Genomic DNA, 19,749 nt, shown 5'->3' on the forward strand with positions numbered 1-19,749 from the left:
AATTTGTTTTTGTAACTACTGGATTACATTTGATTGTATTATTTTATCTCAGTTAAAACTGCTGCTAAGTTTTAAGTTTGTGGTTTAATTATTTAGACATATGGGACCTCATTTATAACATTCAGCAACCTGATCCTGTCGTCTGGAGTCCAGACCAATAGGACTGTTTCTCCAGGCTGTTTTCATTCAACCAAATAAATGGCCAAGCTTCTTCTGATGGTACTAGGAAGAATCCACATGCAGGGTGGTCTTGTAAGACCTCAGTTTGTTTGCCTGTTTGGTTGGGGGATTTTATGTATTTGACACTTTTTAGAATTCTTTGTCAGGTTTCAGTATGGAAATCTTAGAAATATTATTAGACAATTTCAACTCAGTATAAATACGTAAATAGAACTACTAGCTAAAAAAGGAAATGTTTTGGCCACGCTTGTGTGGTGAAGGGAAAAACCACATAATCCTTACTCCTCTCCTGTGTTTGTACTTGATCTTGGATGTTCTAGTTTGATGAAATCTTGGCCTAAACTTGAAGTTTTAGTTTTCCTCTTAACCCTCTTCTTTTACTTGTAGTGAAAAGTGTTCTAGGTTGACTTGATAAAACTGAGTAGCATACTCCTGCTAGAGATGCAAGCAAGCATCATGGGCTGCAAATACTGATTTTGTTAGCAAGTGGAGCACCTAAAGTTTCTTTGAGCTTTTTACTTTATTTCAATTTCCATATGATAAACCCAGAATATATCCTTCAAGGTCTGCATTTGTGGAGGCATTTTTCATTCACTTGCAGTAAGTATACCTGAAGACCCAGTTTGCCCTATTCACCCTATCTTGTGTGACCTCATGGAACAGCTTCAAAAAATGGGAGTGTCCTTGAAGTTCTGTGGCACATCTAGCAGCCTGTGCAGGTCCTTCAGGTACTCCAGTGTCTGAAACGGTGCTTGGAATATGCATGGAAGTGTTTCTGGCTTCCTTTTGAACCCATGACTACAGTGGTTCTGTCACTGTCACGACTCCTAACTTTCCATTTTCTGGTACACAGAATTACAATTTCCTGTGCCAGTGTTTCTGGCTTTATCTTGCATTCCATGAACTTGAGGTGTTCAATTTTTGCAGTATTTTGTTGTTACATATCATCTTGCAATGTGTATGCTGCAATACATAGAAGCCATTTTATAAAGTAATTACCAGCTGCCTTAAGAAAGGTGTTAGGAAAAATGTTCCCTTGGCTTCCTAGTCTCTTCTAGTGATCATATTAGTGATGCATTTCAACAATGCAGATAGATTTAATCCTGAAGTTTCTGTATTTGTTCTTTTGTTTATTTGTTTGGGTTCTGCCCTTCTTCTGTTCTCACAGCACTTCAAACAGTTCTCCAAAACTCGTGTTGCTACTACTGGATGATTAAAATGTGAAAAGAATTGTGCTAATTACTTAGCTGTGACACATTGGTCATTTTATAGCAATAAATTTGTGCCTTTAAAATTGTCTTATTTACTAAATGTCCTTTGAGACCTCCTGAGGAAGATAGCCATGTTCCCATGGTTAACCTAGTCATGTTACTACAGATTGCTCAGCAACTTTTGTTTTGTGCACTACAATTGGGCTGTATTTGCTTTTGATCTAAAGTTTTTCCTCTTCAAGAAAAATTCTGGCCTTTTTTTCTGTAGGGTTTTTTCCTCCTCCTTTCATCTTTGCCAACCAGCTCAATGGACCAGAAGCAGCTGCTTCAGGAGCCCTAGTCCATCTCAGTAGGGTTGTCTTGTGCACTTGAGGTTTGAGTTTAAGAACTCCTTGCTCAGTGACTGATTCTACTTAGGATACAGATGCATTGGGGGAGAGATGGAAAGTGGGCTTTTTGTTTGCTTGTTTGGTTGGTTTTCTGAATGCTTCAAGTAGTAGAACTCAAGACACCTTATCTTGTTACAAAGCAGTTTCTTAACTGTGTATGACAGACCATTGGAGAGACTGTGTAACTTGACGAATCAGCAAGAGGTGCGCGTCACTGTTGATATACTGGAGAAGAGTTTGGAGCAGAAAAATCTCATACAGTTCAGATTTGTCCTACACATGCTTCCAGACTTTCAAGATGGGTCAGATGTGCACCTTTCAATTTATGTTGCTTCTGGTGTTTCTGGGAATTTCTCATTCTTTAATTCTTGGTAGCTTTCTAGACTTTTGAAGAGTTCTTCCTAGCAATGGTGAATCTCCAGTTCTCATCCATACAGAAGGCCAGGACCGACCAGTTCTCCAAGTGGTTTGGATACTATGGTGTGTAAGTAACACTGTTATGTTACACACATGTGAAACATTCTTCAGGAGTTCAGGTCTAGGTCAAAGATGGAAGCATCTGTGTTACCCAGAGTCAGGTCTGAGAATGATGTTCCTCTCTATGAAATTGGCAACAGGGTCTAAGAGAAAAAAGTCAGACTAAGTAACAGAGAGCTGCTGTTTGGAAGCTTCCAACTGAAAGGGTCAAACCTAAAGTCCTCCTCTCCCTTCTTGGGTGACTGAGTGCAGCTCTGAGGCCAAGGACGTGGGATTACTAACCAGAATCTACTTTCGGAGCTCTAATGGGTTAAAGCATGTGATTGTAATGGTGCTTTGGGTGCTGTGCTGATCTGCCACCTTTCAGCTGGAGCAGTCCAGTTGTCTAGAAAGAAATGAGAGAGTCTGGGAGCTCAGAGGATGGTAGCAAAGAGGAGTGGACTTTTTGCCTTCTCTTTGGAACAAGTTTGAGCCAGAGTGAGAAGGGTATTTTTAAATGTGTGAAAAGAGAAGCACTTATACAGTCAGGTCTCCTTTTCCCTGGGATGTATTAACCTTAGAGTTTCCTCATTAGACTGAAGTGCTTCATCATGTAAATTGTACTAGTAGACCAATAGTTTGGAACTTGATATTGCAGCAGAAAATACATTTTTTGCCACCTTTAGGAGGAATTGCAATGTGTTGCTCTTTAGTTAGTTCTGTATGATGGTTAAGGTGCAGCTGATAAGATCTGCTGTCTATTATATTTTAGGTGTCTGTTAAGGGTGTTTGTATTTCAAGTTGCACTGGCTATGTTCACCATGGTAGTTGCTATTCCTGAGAGTCTATTCAATTCTTTGTTTCTAGATTCCATTCAGGGTAGGGAGTTTAATTTCTAGACGGCTCCATATATTAGTTAGCTGTTAGGACAGCTACATCTGTGGATGCTTAAGCTAACAGGCACTACCTGTTGACAGGACAGTTTCTACAATGGATGTGGAACTTTCAAGATGCTCTTCATTATCTGTCAAACAGTTTATTTCCTCCAAAGTATTTGCTGATGGAGCTTGTTTGAATTGTGACACTTTTCAAGATGGAAATTCTGTGGAACCATTGCTTATTCTTCTACAGATTATTTGCAACCATGATGTGAGAGAAAACTTGTTGGACAGAATAGTCTAGAGTGAAGGTCTGCATAAATACCCCTACCTGTCCCTAAAATTCTTCCTCCTGAGGTTCGTTATCTTCGAATCCTTGGCGGTATCTCTTCCCTCATAGTGACTGCCATGGAATTTTTTTTTTTTTTTTTTTTTTTGAGAAATGGTTAATTTCAATCACATCTAGTTTGAATTCATAGGAAGCTATAAATCCATTTTTAAAAGGAATAATTTCAGTTAAATCATTAGCATTGTGGTTGAGTTTTCTGATAAAATTGAAGGTAGCAGTTAACAGTTCCTCTAAAGTATCTCCTTGATGGCATTCCTTTCAATCATTTAAATTATTTTCACAAATGTTTTAACAGCAAGTGAACCAAAGCAAACCAAAATGTCTCTCTCCAGGAAATATGTAGGTGCATACCATGCTGGGGTGGTGATAATCTACCACATTTTTTGATTCAAGCAACACACAGAGTACAGAGTGGCTTTTTTGTTCACCCTTTGGGCATGGTCTAGAAAAGTTACACAAGAAGGATTTTTTTTTTCCAATGACAGATGAAACTCATAATGTAGTGGTTTGTTTTTTTCTTTGATTTCTAATTTCATGTTTTGAAACTTGGTGAGATACTCATTTAGCAGAAACTTAACCTATAGACATTTTGTGACTGAACACTAGATTGTGACTTTGGAGAAGAGAGCCCTTTTTCTTCTGCCATGACCTTAGACTTGCTCCTTGTAGGCAGAAGTTGCGAGCGGTGGAGTTAAAAGTCCGGCAGTGTGTCACTTTAAAGCAATTCATAAATGTGCTGCATATTGAGAAGGGATTGAGACGTATTGTAACTCTTGATGTTATGTTTTGGGAGTCCTTCAAAACAGAAGTTATTTTTTAAAATGTGAGAATAAGCAAACAATTCAGCTTGAAAATTTGTGAAGCCATTTTTCAATGGTATAGAAAAGAGTATCTGTTACAAAATAATATGTTGTGTTGATTAAAAATTTCTTGTTACTTGATAGGGTATAAAGTTTTAGTGAATAATAATAAGAAAAAGAAGATGTAGAATTATCTGCTTAGCATTAGTTATTTCAGCTTTAAATTAAATTTCTGAGTATTTATTTTGCAACTTGCAAGCAGTCTTCTCTGACCTGTGGTAACACCCTATAACTGGCTGTGATCTAGTGGGGTTATATCCTTATTTACTCCAGCTGTACCAGCACTCCAGGTTTGGATCTGTGCCAGATAGAGCAGAGACAATGCCCAGGCATGGTTTAGAGAAAGTGGAGTCCAGGACCCGTTGTATGCAGTAGGCAATTGGATTCGGCTACCACGTTTCAAAGGGAAGAGTGATTGGCTGTTTTTTGTAGAACTTTCCCTGCCAGAGGCAGTGGGGCTGGGCAACGCATAGGGGCTCTTCTTGTTTGATGTCTAACTCTTGTATTCACTATTTTGGGACATCAGGGACTTGCCTGACATATTGTAGGTGTCTTCCAATCTGCTTTCTGCTTTATGTCATGCTTCTGTGATTTTGTATATCCCCCCAGTAGAAGAGCTGAGCTGTCAGAAGTCCATCCCAGGCAGGAGTGAATGGGAGCTTATGTTTCAAGTGCATCCATTTAGAATTCTTCTTTGCATCTGAGAACCAGAAGGGAAAGCCTTATCAGCGTGACAGAATTAAGGACAGACTTGAGTTCACATCAGTGTTCCAGACTTCCTGCCACCCACTCTGGGAATTAGGAATAGCTGAGACACCTGTCAGAAGTGACTTTTTTTACCATTGTCCTTGTGTGACTTGGCCTTTGCTCTGAAATATTTGATAAGAGGAACCAATATGCTCCTCTGTGCCTATTTTTAGTAATGAAAAAGATGAGTCCTTTTGTGCAAAAGAATCTACAAAAAGAATATACAAAACACAGAGCAAATGTTACTGACTTGCTTAACAAAAGGAAATCTCCAGAGAAAGGAATAACATTGCTTTCCTAGTAATCTATTAAAGCCTTTTTTTCTGGTTGCACTGGTCTGTGGTTTCATGGTGACTATAACGTTTTTGTCTGGGGTTTTGAGCTGATCTGGTAAGCTCTCAACACCCAAACATTATACCCCAGAATAGCTCAGCATTCATTGGGAGGCATAAAAGGAGCAGGAGGCTTATGTGACAGCATCAGGAATAAAAAAGGTTTAATAAAAGGCAAAATAACAAACACAAAACCGAGCCAGGTGCAACAGGTTTGTGCTCCTGGTAAAACACCTCACAAAAGCAATTTGGCTTCTTTGTTCTGTCTTGTTCTACTCAATGGCCCAGGTGGGACCTTTTGGCTTATGGCCAATTAGCTGTCCTCAAACTTGAGGTGAAGTCCCCAAGGTCCTATTGGTGACTTTCCTACCTGATCACTGGGAGAAAATTCTGGGCTCTTTCCTTTTTGGGGGACAGAGGAAAGTTCTATCACTCTGTCCATAGGGAACACATTCCTACAGGTGACTAATCCTCAGGTTTGCTAATTTCTAAAAATATGGACTAAAATGAAGAAGAGAAAAAGAAAAACCCGGTTGCTGCGCTATTAAGAAAACTCCATGCACTTTTCTGACAAGTGATTCCGAATCCTGGGATGTATCCTTCAGGGATACTAGGTGCAATTTTTCCTGTGCTTTTCTGCCATTCTTCTTCATATTAACCTCTGGTAATGCATTAGAGTGGCATTACAAAGCCCAGAGCCTGTTTAAGACGCTGCCACTGCCAAATGCAATCCATGTGTTAAGTTATAGACATGATCGTTTGTAGTTATGATATTTTATGAAAATCCCTTTGCTAGGATTTTCTTCTCCTGAGAAGCTGAGAGGGCCTCAGCTTCAAGTGTAAACAATTTGTTATCTGCTACTGTGGAATGCAGCAGGTGCTTTCTTGATTGGTCGAAGTGAGATGTTTCTACTTGCTGACCAATCAAGAAAGCAGCAGCTCGGACTCTCGGGGAGTCACAGAACAATATAATTCATTCCTTTCTATTCCTGTCTGGCCTTCTAATGAATCTTTCTCTCTGTTCTTTGTAGTATAGTCATAGTGTGGTCTTTTTTAATGTAATATATATCATAACATAATAAACTAGCCTTCTGAAATGGAGTCAAGATCTCTCCTTCCCTTCACCAAGTCCTAACTGCCCTGGAAACCACCGCATCAAATGGTGACCCCAGACATGGCATCAAATGGTGACCCCAGACGTGCCATCAATCGTTCATTAACAGAAGTGAAATGTTTGATGTGAGAAATTGGTTATTTTAATGGGTCTAATTTAGTCCTGAATGTGAACAGCAGGGTTTGTGTTACTCTGGAGTTTTAACTGTCCCAGGAGTATGTAATTCTAGTGTGGGATTTGATATTTGTTGGGAAGGATGAAAGTTTGACAAGAAAGTCTCACAGATATGTATGCTTGGCAGAAAGATTTTTGAATAGAATCTGAAGAAGGAATAGAAATGAAAGCAAGTTTTTATATAGAAGAAAAGAATTGCTGAGACAGTCTTACTGGATAACTAAGAAGGCAAAGGGTATGTTTGTTAGAAGGGGTTTTTATGACTTAGAGCAAAGGATAAACCCACCTCAAACAAGAAGATGTTTTTACCAAGCAGAAAGATAGCACAAGCAAACAAGACTGTCAATGTTGCAAGCAGAAAAAAGGTTTCAGAATTTTCCACTGCAAGAAAACTGAAAAACATCTTCTAGCTTAAACAGTAATGTACTTTTAGTGACTGGAGTGACCATGAATATGGTAATTACAGAATTTATGATAGGCTATAGGTAAAAGTTAAGGTACAGATTGGTTCTTCTGTATGAAGATGCTCAGCAAAGTACATAATTGTCGTAACCAAAATTAAAGGGTCTTCAGGCTTGTCTGCAGCTGGAGCTGAGAGCTGTAAGCACAGGCTCTGTCACCCATGACCCTGGATGACTGTAACATCCTGGATACAATAAACTGCCTTTTAAAGAGCTGCCTGAAGTCCTGCATCTCTCATTCAGACTCTTACTGATATTTCCCCCAAGAAGGAACATAAGTTGTGTGAGTTATGAAATGACAAAATATCACCTCATCTCTCATTTTGAGAGATGAGGTGATATTTTGCTGAAGCCAAAAAATTATTAAGTTAAAAAATGAAAGCTGTTGGTTATGTGTGTTGGTTTTTGTTTAGATTTTTTTTTCTCGTGCGTTTGTTGGGTGATCCTGTGAGCTAGAAGAGGGGTGGGGTTGAAGACTTGACTGAGAGGGAGGTGGAATGAGGGGAATGGAGAGAAAAGTAGGCTGTCAGGAAAGAATGTAAGTTCCCGAGTAGTACGAAGGCAATGGGAAAGGGGACAGGGACTGCCCCGGCTGGGTATAAAGGGTATAAAGTATAGCCATTTTGTTGAAGGGGGTGTGTGTGCTCAGCTCTAGAGGAGAGAGACAGATGTCCAGGGAGGGAGACAGATTTCCACCTCAGCTGACTCGTAATTAATACACAGTTTTCTTTTGCTTCAACAACTTTGTCCTCATTAAATTGTATCAAAAAGTTAGTTCAATCCTAACACACTCAAGAGTGGCTTTTTGCTAGCAAGCTACCATTTCAGTGCTTTGTAGTCTCAGTCCTTCACTTACAATAGTGTTTGGGAGGTTTCAAAAGGCCTTGCAATTCTCTGAAGACTGACCCTTTTTTCAAAGTGTAGGCAAGGGTTCTACTAGGCTTTTGAAATTAGCTGATTTTTGAAATGTGCTTGTGTTCAAGACTCAGTGATTATCGAAGGATTATTTTATGATTTTATTTTGTATGTGCATTTTGGGGGATTTTTTTTCCATTAAATTATTGTTTTGAAATTATCTTCTGAAATATTTAGTTCACATTGTGCTCAGCTTGCACAGAAAATAGATATGGTCTGGAATCAGTGGTTTAAATATGAATCCTTTGGGAGGGCAATAGAAAGGAAAATGTCAGTCAATTTGCAACACAGCATGAAACAGTCAATGACAAAGGTGTGGATCCTGACTTTGAATAGAAGCTATTATCAATCATATGTAAGTCATGTATAATCATCTCTATATCCCACCATTCTAAATCATACAGCGTTATAGGTGAGTGTAGAGAAGACTTGCAATCTCATTGTGAATCAGTGCTTTTTCTCAAGTTCTGCTACTCATTTTAGATGATTTAATTTTCCTCCAGGGTATCATGCACTCGGGAGAAGGGGAGTTTTGAAGATGGTGATAGAGAGCAAGAGTACTTGCAAGATTGCATTTAGGCTGATGTGTATCTGTCAGCAGTTTTGGGGGATTTGAACTGCATCATCTTTTTCTCAACTACTTTTTGCATCAGATGTTCTAATATGAGGTTGCTAATCTGAGGTGACTTTGTGTAGTGTTCCAAAAGCCTGTAGGCAGGTATTGTAAGTGATTGCTTAACATTTGGTAAGTGTTGTAATAGAGACTGACAGCAAGTAACTGAAAACCAGTTTGTGCTGCGGAGCATCATCTGCACTTCTTTGCATGACCATAGTATCTGGATGTCCCTGAATGTATTGCAAGGGTATTATATTCGGCATTGCACAGCTTTGTAATACGTGCCACTTCTTAGCCCCCAAAGCCCAGAACTGAAGTATATCAGGGAGACTGAAGAACTTTCTTGCTCTTTTCACATGCAGTGTGAAAGAGGGTTGGAGAGAGATTAAATTATTTACTCAAGGCCACATTGATGTCTCCAGCAGAGCTGGAAATGAGTCTAGGTTTCCTAAGGGCAGGTGAGAAAGTAAGAATTGTGTTTGACAGAAAAATTCATTGTTTTGACATTAGTTTCCTTTGTAAAGAGTGACGGAAGCAATTGGTCAGAAGTTTCTTGCATGTAAGGAAAAAGACAAAGTTGATGATTGGGAGAAACATAAGAAAATAAAATAGGCAGAAGAAAGACAGAGAGACAAGTATGTCAAAGCCTTTGTAAAAAAGGGGGGAAAAATCAAAGTAATTTTCCCTCTGCATGGTTTAGGTTCTTGATGTATTGTTTTAAATGAGTTCTGACTAGAGAACCCTTGTCTTTTCTTTATGCTTGTGATGCAGAATGCTACTTTAGGACTTCGGCTTGTTTGTTTGTTTGTTTGTTTGTTTGTGGGTTTTGCCTCTTTGGGGTTTTTTGTTTGCTTGTTTGTTTTTCTTTTTTTGCATGAGAGGAAAAGGGAAATGAGGAAAAGATAGATTTTGGCAAGAAGTTTCAGTTGCCAGAAAACCCATGTCTACCTGATATGTTTCTCTCTACCTCCATTCTAGAACCTTAGGTGATCTTAATTCTGTTTCTTACTGCATTACATTGCCTTTGGGCAAGAATCATTATATTCCAGAAGGTGTATTAGTGCAGAATAGAAATGTAACTCTTTTGTTTCCTCTCTATTGGAGCAGAGTGTCAGTAAGATGCACAAAAAATGAGAATGGCTGGTGTTTTTCAGGCATATTTGTTTAAAATCTGATGTAAATTCAAATATATATATTCTAAGAGTATTTACAAATGCTGTTAACGACTAAATTTCCAGGTGGTGATACTAAGAGGGCTTCCATTTTAATGATAGTGTTACTGTCTGTATGATGATTAGTAGGAATAATTCTTTATAAAGGAATAAGTTTTAGGGATATGTAGCTGTCGGAGTCCAGGACATCTCTCTGGGTGCCCTGGATGGCCAGAGCCGCTTGCAGGGGGCTCTGAGACCCTAGCATGCAGCCAAAGACACGTGGGGTTTTGATCTTAGCCATGGAGCAAATTACTAACTCTGTATGAAGCATTACAAGCCACACACACACAAGTTTAGATAGCATAGTAGAGATAATCACGAAGTGAAAGGAAGGATTTTTGAGTGCTGTACAGGGGGGTTTTAAGCCTTGTACACAGGGGTCCAAGTTTTGTACATGGGGGTCAGGAGATCTAAGATGGAGGGACTTGGGTGTGCCCTGTCCTCTTTCTTTCTCCTTCCTAACCTCCATGTCTTTGGTGATGTTGGCACTCACAGATTGGTTTAGAGTAGAAAGTCACCATTCAATATAGGTAGTAGGTATTGGGGGAAAAGTATAAACATGTAGTACGTAATATATGATATAAAAGATAGCACCAGCCCCCTGGGAGGGCAGTGTGCCTTTGTCTGAGCTGCTGAACGGGCCACAGCAGTTCAGGGAGAAGAATCTTTTAGATAACCAACAATAAACAACCTTGAGAACAGACAACAGAAGACTACTGAGTCTTTCTTCGAAGGCACGGGTTGGAGGAGAGACTTTTCCATCTTTTGGGGTCATCCCAATCCGGGGGCTGGAAACCCCACATCTGGTGTCCCTGGGTGGGCACGACTGAAGCAAAGAGATAAAACCATCAGACGACCTCCAAACCCAATCTGGGAAGAAGGTACACTCCGAAGCTCCAGAGAGAGAGAGAGCAGAGAGCCCGAGACAAAAACATCACCAAGACAACATTGCCTCGAGAGCAGCCCGGAGAGGAAGAAAACCAGAAACGTACGGCTGGAATTCCATGCCTGAAAAACTGCTGGACAGGGACCAGGACCATCTCCGGACCGACCTCGCGTTGATTCAGCTTTTGGTGAGAACAGTCAAAATTAAGAACATGGGGAAAGCATATTCCCAGAAACAACTCAGGGAGATTAATGGACACTTTTATCATTTAGCAACAGGGAAAGAAAACAAGGCCTTGAAACTTTTGGTTCCAGAGAGAGTAATGCTGGAGGAAATTTCGCGGAGTGCCGCGGGGGTACCTTTTATCAGCAGGCAGCAGAAATGACTCCCACCAGTCAGGGGGAGGGATGCCTTCTTGCCATCCGCAAGAGAGGGAATCGTCTAGCCAACCGCAGACGGGGTTTACTCTTATGAAATTAGGCGGAACAGAACTGACTCTCACCAAAAGGTGGGGGGGGGATCGTTATCACCTTCAGGACCTACAGGGTGCCCAGGCACACCTGTTCCAGTTGCGGGAAAGCGCAGCTTGAAGGACTGGGATTTTGCCTTCTTTGTGGCTTGTTCCCCAGAATTGCAGCCTGCCACAGAGGCGACGGCAGGATGGGGGGCAGAGAGATTGCAGGACGGGAGAAGGAGCTGCTTTTTGGCGGCTGGCACAGAACCCGTGCCGAGGTGGCACCGGTCAGCCGGCAGCCCGGGGGGCCCGCACAGGCGGCCGCGGGGGTTGCGGAGGCTGGCGGGGGGGCCACAGCGGCAGCGGGGGCGCGGCGGCGGCAGCACCTGCAGCCGTGGCGACGGTGGCAGCGGCGGTGGTGCGTGCATGCGCAGTGCCAGCGGCGGCAGGAGAGGCAGCGGCGGCGGGAAGCACGGACGCGGCGGTTGCGCGTTCCCAGGGTGCCGTGACGCGCTCCATGCTGAGAGCCCGCGTGGCCGCAGAGACGGCCGCCCGGCAGGCGGGGGGGGCACTCCCACACTACAGCAGCGACGCTGGCAGGGCAGCCCACTGAGACAGAGCACAGAACCGCGGTGGATGCTCGTCCAGGAGCGGCAGCGCCAGTGCGCGCACGCGTGTCGGTGGAGCGAAACCCTACCTGGTCGGGGAGGGGCAGCTCGCATGTTGTAGACGCGAAACGGGCACAGACGGGACGGGAATCGCGCGCTCGGTTGTGGACGTTGGCACGGAGCCAGGGGAGGCGGATCCCGGTGGACAGCAGAGCAGGCACAGGCAGAGACGGGACAAGGTCAGGGCGGAGATGTCCTTCAAGGCAGCGCTCTGTCAGAGTTGCTAGGCAACCACAGCAGCCAGAATTCCAGGCAGGCTTTTGGGGAAAAACAGGTCTGGAAACTTTTCCAAGGGCAGGATGAGAAGCTTCTGAGAATTTTCATAGTGTTTTATCCAGTTTTTCAATAGGGTCAACTCCAGAAAAAAAAAAGCAGCAGATGTTATATGGGACAATTCAGTTCTTCCACAGGCAGGTTCCACAAAAATGATGGCAACAGCATTTGCCAGAGGACCATGATTCAGATGCAGAAGACATGGACAATGTTACAAGTGCAGAGTTCTATGTTCCAGTCAAACAAAGTTTTTTAAGGGTTGAATTTCTAAATAGGTATTTTCATATCAGTCATTTCTTGGGATTTTATTGTTTTTCTACTGTGAAAAATGCTTCCTAGGGAAACAAAACATCATGTAAAGAGTCTGTGGGGTCATCAGCTGATTTCCCAATGGTCCAGAGTTCTAGGAATTGTTGGTATTGAGTTTGTGACCTTTGTTATTTTTAATTTTTATAAGTAATAATGATAAATAATGATGGTTGTTGATGTTATACGAATGCTTTAAAAATATTATCTTGTGATAAGAATTATTGTTAAGGTATTGTTGTAGTATTTACAGCCGGCTTTCATGTCTTTGTGTGATAATCTTTTATCTCTTTTGTGATCATCTGCAAGACACATGTCTTTTCAGGATCCTGTCTTTTGATTTCTTAACTACTCACATGTTTTTTGGGTTTTTCTATCCAGATTGCCAGTCTCATGGTTTTTTTCAGTCATTATTACAGAGGTACTTCAGCAGAGAATTCAGTTGTAACATTAAGTTCTTAGGTTTTTGAGTTTCAATTTTGTATTAGGTAATGAGTCTTTCATGCAGCTGCGCTTCCTTCACTCTCAGTGTCCAGATCCAGGTTCACAATCCTGACTGTGACGAAGTTCACATCTCTGAAGAAGAGGTTTGTTGTATTTGAAGAATCCCTATCATGTTATCTCATGGTGTGAATGATTTTTAATCCTAAAGTTTCTTATTCATAACTGTTGTTTTTAAGAGTCTTGTTTTAGAATGTGTTAAGTGATACTCACCAATTAGAGTTCGAGCTGTGGCCAAGCTTTAGCTCTACTTGGTGGAGTGATTGACAATCAACCCAGAAGTTTTCTGCATCAAAAAGTATTCAAGTCCTTTTGACTTGGCAATTTGACCATATATGACAGCTGAGCTGGTTTTGAAAGGAAGCTTGGAGAAACATGAATCCGGACATGATTTCTTCAATCTTCTGTTGTTTTAAGGTTCATCAGCTGTTGCAGACTCTGGGATGACAGTCCAATGTTGTAGTGCTTGATAATTGTGTGATTTCACACGTGTTATTGATAGTCTGTGTTATTTGGTTGATTTCTAATTACTGTTGTATTGCATTTCTCTATGCAATTTTGCAAAACAGAACAGATCAAGGTTTCATTTTCACATCAAGACCTATTCTTCATCTCTGAGATTTTGAGAGGATCCTCCAGTCCCTGCGGGGACGTGGATTTGTTTGTGTTTTAACAGGTACAAAGTACAGGTGGATTTCAGTGAAGAATGTGAAACTGTATCGATCAGTGCGCTCTGACACAAATAATGGCAGTGATGCAAAGTCAGCAGGGAAAATCATCGGGGAACAGCAAACAGAACCACTCAGCAGAGCAATCTCCAGGATCCCCAGCGACCCAGACTTGGTACCACCCGGCTTCCAGTGCATGTTGGCAGCCTCCAAATTGACGTGTCTTTTGGATGACAGTCATGTGATGATACCCACGGGTGTCACTGGGACTTCTTGGAAAAGGCAGGAGTTTTTGATAACAGCCAGAGACAGGAGCAGCATCCTTGGACTTGTTGTTTATCCATCCATGGTTTCGGCAAAAGCTCTTCAACCATCCTTGACAATCCCAAAAAATACACCGATAGCCCAGGCCATGGTTTTGCCATCCCATGCAGAAAAGCAAATCATGCCAGTGTTCAACAAACAGGACTCTTTTTCTGGTGACCAAATGGAAATACATGCATCCTGGGTGAAACATTTGAGCCGAGATCGACCAATTGTTACCTGTCAGTTGACTTGTAACGAGAAAACAGTGATCATCACAGGGATGCTCGACACAGGGGCAGACATCACAGTCATCTCATACGTCTTTTGGCCCCCGGGAATGGGACTTGGTTGCACCTTTGGGTTCTCTCACAGGCATAGGGGGAGGTTCCCTATGCACGCAGAGTGAGAACGCAATCGTTGTCATAGGTCCAGGGGGAAAAACGGCAATCATCCGTCCTTTCATCGTGCAGAGGCCCATCACAGTTTGGGGGAGAGACCTCTTGGCACAATGGGGACTGAAACTGGAATTGGATTTTTAACAGGGGTCACTGTGGCACTCACCACTCTGAAGTTGACTTGGAAAACAAATGATCCTGTTTGGGTGGATTTCATCATTGCTCGACCTTTTGAGAGGGGACAACAACATCAAATTTCCCAGGACTCTCACACCTGAAGCGCGAAGAGATCTTGAAAAGATCACAAAAATGATCCAGCAGAGACAAGCACATCGCTTTATGAAATCACTGCCTTTCCATTTGGCAGTGCTGGGGGAAACAGTATAACTGTATGGGTTGATTTTTCAATGGGATTCATCTCAAAGGGATCCTCTTTTAATGATAGAGTGGGTTTTTTTTTAGCTTACAGGCCCTCGAAAACAATCCTCACAGATCTGGAGATGATGACTCAGATAACCATCAAGGCAAGAACAAGGTTGCTGACAATGTCAGGCAAAGACTTTTCAATCATTCACTTACCTTTGAAGAAAAAATATTTTGAGTGGGCAATGCAAAAATCACAGGATTTGTCAATTGCGTTGTTAGGGTACCTAGGAATTTGTACAATTTACTTTTCAGCTCACAGAATGTTAAATGCAAAGATAAGTTTCAGGAAAAAAACAAAAGTAAGTCAGGAACCAGTGGAAGGAGTGACAGTGTTCACTGATGGTTCAGGGAAAACTCATAAATCAGTAATCACATGGCAAAACACAAAAACAGGGAAATGGGAATCAGACATCAAAACAGTACAGGGTTCACCGCAAATTGTGGAATTGGCAGCAGTAGTCAGGGTTTTTCAATTATTTCAGGAGCCTCTCAATCTGATCACAGATTCAGCATATGTTGCAAATGTGGTCAAACGATTGGAGGGATCACTTTTAAAGCACACAGACAATGACATTTTATATTCATATTTATCATGTATGAGATCAATCCTAGAAAACAGAAAGCACAAATACTTTGTTACACACATCACAGCACATTCCTCACGTCCAGGGTTTTTAGCAGAGGGGAATGCTCGTGCAGACAAACTCACAATGCCCATCTCACAGACATTGCCAGACATTTTTGAACAAGCAAGATTGAACCATGCACTTTTCCATCAAAATGCAGAGGCATTGATGGAATCCTTTCGCCTTTCAAAAAGCCAAGCGAAGGAGATCATCAGTGCTTGCCCAGATTGTCAGCTTGTGCAGCCACCTGCATCCACAGGAGCAGTCAATCCGAGAGGGTTGGAAAGTCTTCAGCTGTGGCAATCAGACATCACAAAATACCCATCTTTTGGGAGACTCAAAAGTATCCATGTTTCAGTTGATACATTTTCAGGGGCAATCTTCGCATCATTACATACAGGGGAAACCGCAGAACATGCCTGCAGACACCTTTTACAAGCATTTGCATCATTAGGGGTGCCACAAGAAATAAAAACAGATAACTTACACAGGCAAGGTGCTTGACAAATTCTTTAAAAAAAATGGGGAGTCAGACACACTTTCGGTGTTCCTTATTCTCCCACGGGTCAAGCAATCATTGAAAGAACGCATCACACCCTGAAATCCTTTTGGATAAACAAAAAAGGGGGGAGGCAGGTGCAACACCTTACATGCGGTTGAACAAAGCTCTGTATGTGTTGAATTTTTTAAATGGTTCTTTCTCAGAGCCCACTCCACCAATTGTCAGGCATTTCACGAACAGCACACAAGCAAAACTAAGGGAGAATCCTTTAGTTTTGATCCGAAACCCAGAGACAGGACAAATCGAAGGCCCATTCACATTAATCACTTGGGGCAAGGGTTTCGCTTGTGTCTCCACAGGGCGAGGGCTGAAGTGGGTGTCAGCAAGGCACGTGAAACCTTACCGGATGCAGACAAAAAGTGGACACAGACTCAAGGAGCAAAGAAGAAAGCACGCAGGCGAAGGCAGACGACAACGCTGCAGACATCTCATCAGACGACAATTGAAATTTAGAGACTTGAGGGTTTTCTTGGGACTCAAGTGACTTTTGGGTGTTGTTGCATTGCGGGGTCTCTCGCAGAAAGTGAGGACATGGGCACGGGGTTTGGATAGATAGTGCTCATGTGCTTCATTCTCCTGCCTGTTGCTTTGGGCAATAGGACAGATTTTCCCGTGAGACAACCAAAGGGAAATGTGTGGGAGACTTTGGCAAAGGCAGCGGGTCTGGACAGCATTTGTCTGACTCATTCAAGTCCAGGGAAACCATTTTCCACATGTTTAGTAGGTGTGCCAGTGAAAGAATGGCCGATCCCAAAGAACATCCCTTCAAAGGTTTTGAAATCTTTTTCGGATCCAATGGAGGGATGGCGTGTTTGGACACAGTTCCTTCCTGTGGCTCACTTTGAACCTCAGGAACTGGACATCTTTGGGTCGACAAGGATGGAATTTTGTATCATATTTAATCCATTGGGAGTGATGGAGACAGATAACCATACGATAGATGTCACTCCAAACCAGCCTTTTTATAGAGATGCATCATCCTGGTGTAACTACACAAAGATGATGAGCAAATCATCCCTCCAAGCTCCAGCAATTTTGCCAAAAGGAGTGTTCTTGATTTGTGGGGACAGAATTTGGCCTGCTATCCCTGCAAAAATCAAGGGCGGTCCATGCAGCATTGGAGAACTTACATTGATAACACCTAATTTGAAAATTTTAAGGGAGCAGACACGCAGGGAAATAAGATCCCTTGAACAATATAGTCAAAATTGTGATGACGAAGTTTATACCTGGAACAAAGCTCGGAGAATTGCAGTAGCAATTTTCTCACCCCAAGTTGCATCAGGGGAGGCCTTGGCACAATTGGACCACGTAGCGTGTTGGTTGAGCAAGCATACTCATGCCATTTCCTCTGCACTGAGTGACATGTTAACAGATATCGACAGTGCGAGACAAGCAACACTTCAGAATAGGGCAGCAATTGATTATTTGCTGCTGTCACATGGGCATGGGTGTGAAGAGTTTGAGGGCATGTGCTGCATGAACTTGTCGGATCACTCAAAATCCATCCACGAAAATATAAAGCAAATGCAAAATAGCATCAGCAAATTGCAAAAAGTTACAGGATCCTGGTGGGATGATTTCATTAACCATTTTAGTCTTTCACCATTGTGGAGGGAGCTTGTAAAAATAGCCATTTATATTCTTGTAGGACTTCCTGTTCTTCTGCTTGTTCTGCCATGCATTTTTCTTTGTATTTGGCGGGTCATGAACAAAGTGGCAAGAGAGGTTTTTTTTGGTGCAAACAGGAGGGGGAGATGTCGGAACTCAGAATGTCCCACAGACATTCTCGGATGTTCCAGACCCAGGTCAAAAGCATCTGAGACCCTGGCATGCAGCCAGAAACCCCTGTGGCTTTGAATCTGACCCATGGAACAGTTTACCAACTTTGCAGGAAGAACAAGAAGTCACAAAAGTTTAGATATTGTAGTAGAAGTAGTCACGAAGTAAAGGGTAGGATTTCTGAGTGCTGTACAGGGGGGTTTTAAGCCTTGTACGCAGGGGTCCAAGTTTTGTACATGGGGGTCAGGAGTTCTAAGATGGAGGGACTTGGGTGTGCCCTGTCCTCTTTCTTTCTCCTTCCTAACCTCCATGTCTTTGGTGATGTTGGCACTCACAGATTGGTTTAGAGTAGAAAGTCACCATTCAATATAGATAGTAGGCATTGGAGAAAAAGCATAAACATGTAGTACGTAATATATGATATAAAAGATAGCACCAGCCCCCTGGGAGGGGAGAGTGCCTTTGTCTGAGCTGCTGAACAGGCCACAGCAGTTCAGGGAGAAGAATCTTGTAGATAACCAACAATAAACAACCTTGAGAACAGACAACAGAAGACTACTGAGTCTTTCTTCGAAGGCACGGGTTGGAGGAGGGACTTTTCCATCTTTCGGGGTCATCCCAATCCGGGGGTGAAACCCCACATCTACTCCCAAAGAATCTCAGGGAGCAGCTTCCTCTCAACCCTACAGCAATGTGGGCACAAGTTGTGGGACCAAGTAAGCCTGCCATCGAGTGTGGTCTCACCTGCAGAGGAGAGAAGATCCACCTGCCAGGGATGCTGGACACCAGTGCTGACGTGACCATCATTGCTCACTCAGAGTGGCCAGCACACTGGAAACTACAGCCAGTACCAGGCATGATTTCAGGGATCGGTGGAGCCACGGTGTCTATGCGGAGCAAGAACAACGTCCTCGTCGAAGGGCCTGAAGGCAAGCTGGCAACAATCCACCCTTTTGTGGTAAGGGCCCCCATCACCCTTTGGGGCAGGGGACATTCTATCCCAATGGGGGGCCTCCCTACGTATTCCCAGTTAGGATTTCTAACTGTGGCCGCTGAGGAGCGCGCACTGCCAGATACTCCTCGGCTCACCTGGAAATGCCATGACCTGATCTAGATTGAACAGTGGCCCTCTCCAAAGTAAAGCTGCACGCATTACAAGCCCTTGTGGAAAAACAGCTAACCAAAGGCCACATCGTTGAGACCAACAACCCTTGGAACTCTCCAGTCTTCATACTGCAAAAGCCTGGAATGGACAGGTGGAGGCTTCTCCACGACCTTCGCAAAATCAATGAAGTCGTCGAGGACATGGGCCCCTTACAGTCAGGCCTGCCCTCCCCATCGATGCTGCCTAGAGACTGGACACTTGCTATCATAGACATTAAAGACTGTTTCTTCAGCATACCTCTGCATCCTGTGGATGCTCCACAGTTTGCCTTCTCCGTGCCCTCTCTTAACAGAGAGGCTCCACTCAAAAGATATCATTGGTGTTTTCTACCTCAAGGACTAAAGAACAGTCCCACTATATGTCAGTGGTATGTTGCTCACATCCTGTCTCCCGTTCGGAACATATTCCCAGATGCAATCATCCACCACTATATGGATGATATCCTGGTTTGTGCATCAGAAAAAGCTTACCTGGACAAAGCAGTTAAAAAGACTATTGAAACCATAGAAAAGGCAGGATTCAAGATCCTTGAGGACAAAATACAGTACACCAACCCATGGACTTACCTTGGATTCCAGATCTGGGAAAGGACCATCGTACCCCATCCGAGACAACCCAAAAACCCTGAGGGACTTACACAGCCTGTGTGGATCCATCAACTGGGTACGTCCCCTGCTAGGAATCACAACAGAGGACCTCGCTCCTCTGTTCAACCTTCTCCATGGCCACAAGCATCTGGACTCTCCACACACTCTTACAACACAGGCACAAAATGCCACCACCAAGGTCCAAAAGCCCTGTCTTTACGCAAAGCCCATCGCTTCGAGCCCAGCCT

At 42.8% G+C, this 19,749-nt stretch overlaps 1 protein-coding gene across 27 annotated transcripts in view; it reads right to left on the reverse strand.

Moving 5' to 3' along the window:
* Positions 1 to 19,749, reverse strand: part of MEF2C (myocyte enhancer factor 2C) — a 280,803-nt gene that overhangs the window by 137,163 nt on the left and 123,891 nt on the right. The gene's annotated exons all lie outside the window — the stretch shown is intronic.

The sequence above is a fragment of the Motacilla alba genome, chromosome Z (assembly GCF_015832195.1).
Source record: "Motacilla alba alba isolate MOTALB_02 chromosome Z, Motacilla_alba_V1.0_pri, whole genome shotgun sequence".
NCBI lineage: Eukaryota > Metazoa > Chordata > Aves > Passeriformes > Motacillidae > Motacilla > Motacilla alba.